The sequence below is a fragment of the Pteropus vampyrus genome, unplaced genomic scaffold (assembly GCF_000151845.1).
Source record: "Pteropus vampyrus isolate Shadow unplaced genomic scaffold, Pvam_2.0 Scaffold227, whole genome shotgun sequence".
Classification (NCBI taxonomy): domain Eukaryota; kingdom Metazoa; phylum Chordata; class Mammalia; order Chiroptera; family Pteropodidae; genus Pteropus; species Pteropus vampyrus.
The window spans coordinates 142278-145013 of record NW_011889008.1 but is presented as its reverse complement, the minus strand read 5'-3'; the positions used below and the strand labels follow the sequence as shown (position 1 = coordinate 145013).

The window sequence follows — 2736 nt, the reverse complement described above, 5'->3', positions numbered from 1 at the left end:
CGAGAATGCTGTATAAACAGAATCACACAGCGCGGAGCCTTTTGGGACTGGCCTTTTTCCTCACTCCACAGTTCTCTGGAGGTTCGTCCAGGCTATCGTGTTTAACGAGTTTGTTCCTTTTTTGGCTGAAAACTATTCCATTGTGCAGACAAACCCGTTTGTTTTGTCTGCTTCAGGAGTCTGCACGGTGGCCGGAAGTCACTGCTCGCTATGAAGCACCACTAACTTCAGTCTCACCACTGTCAAGTGCAGACGGTCACATGCAGGCTTCTGCGCGAGCATAGTCTTCATTTTTGTGGGACAAACGCCCAGAGGTGGGACGGCTGGGTCACATGGCAGGTGCAGGTTTGTTAGGAAGCTGTCACACTGGTTTTCCGAGCGGCCGCACTGTCTGCTTCCCACTGCGGCGTGGCGGTGTGTTGGGGACCCAGCCTCCCCGCCCCTCTCCAGCACCCGGGCTGTCACGTGTCGACTTTAGCCTTTCTGATGGGAGTGTACCGATCTCATCATGGTTTAATCTGCGTTTCCCCGATGGCTCATGATGTCAGACCTCTCCCCACGGGCTGTGTGCCGTGTGTCCGTCCTCGGCAGTGAGATGCCTTTTCATATCTTTTGTCCATTTCCTAATTTAGATAAAGCACACCTGGCTGCAGGCATTCTTTTTACATATTGCTGAATTCTCTTTGTGAACCTTTTATAGATCGCTCCTAAAAGCACATACTGTGAGTCAGAACAGCTCCTGAATTATCATCCTGCCCAGAGTAAGGTCACCCCACACCTCAACTGAAAGGATATATTTTTTTCACTGTCTATTACATCTATTTTCTGATCTTGTCGAAACTGTCTTGCATTTGATTGCTGAACGGAAAAGATTTTGAGGGAAAAAACTGGAAATGTTGATCAAAAGTTGTGGGGTAGGAACCCTCGGCTCCAAAGGTATTCCCAAACATGAAGATAAAGGGGCTTAAGCTCCATACACAAACCCCAAAGGCCCCAAGCCCCACAACCGCGGCGGCATGAACAGCTGCTTAGGGGTGACAGACGGGCCAAGTGTGTGCCAGCCCTCTGAGAGCGTGGTCTCCGGCCAGACCGTGAGAGTCGGCAGTCGGGCTCCTTCTGGGATGTGAGCCGACTTAACGCTGTTCCCACCGGGGAGGGCCTGGGCTCCCACAAACCCCTTCCCACAGGCTCCCGCTCCTGATGAAAGCGAGAATCACGCTGATAGGGTCTCGCATCACGAAAGAGGATTAGGCGGGGATCATGTGAAACCGGAGCTTCTGAGGCTGGCGATGGAGAGGAGATGGTGGTCTTTCGTTTGCCTTAACACTTCCTTAAAGGGACGCTGGCCTGGGCACAGGGCAAACAGAGGCCAACCACAGGACCCTCCCTTCCCTAAGAGGCCCCCTGAGTGCAAGCCAAGCTCTTCTGTTTCCACGGCAGCTGGTGAAGCCCACCAGGCAGCCTCTGTGCCCTCTCCTATGACGGCCCCCGGGACGCACACTAAGTATGTCACAGTGCAGAGACTCCGGATGCCCGGGGGCGCCGCCCGCTGTGGTCACCGTACCCTGCACATAGGCGGCGCTCAAGTAACAGGCTGAATGAGCCACTGGGTGTGTCCTGGCCTCGCCCAAAGCCCATGGTGGCACATCCCGCCTTCTGGGACTCCTGCCACCCCACCAGCATTCCCTCAAGTCAGGGCTACCAGGCAAGATGTTTAGAGCTCACTGCTGATGCGAGCTCCCTGGGGACTGATGTCAGGGACTAGAGAAGTCCTGTGGTCACCCTGAGGCCAAGGGGGAGGGACGGACCATCAACGCGCTGAAAAAGCTCCAGGATGCCTCTCCTGGGGGCACGCCCCCTCACTGCCCCCATCCTGACTGACCTGCCCCGGGCTTTACGCCTGGGTGCCCTGTGCAGGTGACCCGGGGAGGGACGGACCACAGTCCCCCCCAGCTCCTGTCCCACAGCTGACCCCGCTCAGAAATACTCAGTAAGTAAGTGGGTGGACAGCCGCCACCGTGGGAGCTGCCTAACGACGCCCAGAAGTCCTGCACGGAGTACACACCCACGCCATTTATGGAGCTGCGGCCAGGGGCCTTTCCTACATAATTAAATGCTTTCCTTGTAAATGCCTTAAAAAACAGCATTCATTCCATTCTTTCCGAACTAACTGGACAACATAATTGACATAACAACCAACCAGCAACTGCAAATTAATATTTTTGTAGGTCACGATGTAGGGAAAAACCCAGGCCCACAGTAAGCACCCCAGAGAGCTGCTTTGTTCTGGGAGGAGCAGGCAGAGGACACCTGGGTCTCCGCTGACACCCTGTGGGAGGCGGGGTTTGCGCAGGCACGGAGGGAGGGTGCGGCTTCTGCTGACCAGCAGGTGAGTTTAATGAGAGGTCAGCGAGAAAAGCTCTAGCTTAGAACTTGATGAAACCGTAAAAACGCAAGCCGACGTAGGTTTAACGAAGGCCACGACAACCGGCTCAGTCTGCATTCTTCCCAAATCCCTCCCCACACCCAGATACCACGCCCGCTGGAGCCCGTGCCTGGACGGCTGCTCGGAGCACCCTGTGGGCGAGAGAACCGTGTCCCCTTCTTCAGTAAGGGAGTGAAAAGCCTGAAAACATCTGAAAGTGCCTCTGCTCCAAAGCACCGCCACCAGTAACAGAATTCTGCGGACGTTTCGCCGTGGAACGGATTTTAAATGCTCGGAGATGGCGTGTGCGA

General features: G+C 55.2%; 1 protein-coding gene across 8 annotated transcripts in view; it reads right to left on the bottom strand.

Annotated features, from left to right (window-relative positions):
* The window catches only part of B3GNTL1 (UDP-GlcNAc:betaGal beta-1,3-N-acetylglucosaminyltransferase like 1), a 68337-nt gene that overhangs the window by 34024 nt on the left and 31577 nt on the right, over positions 1-2736 (bottom strand). The gene's annotated exons all lie outside the window — the stretch shown is intronic.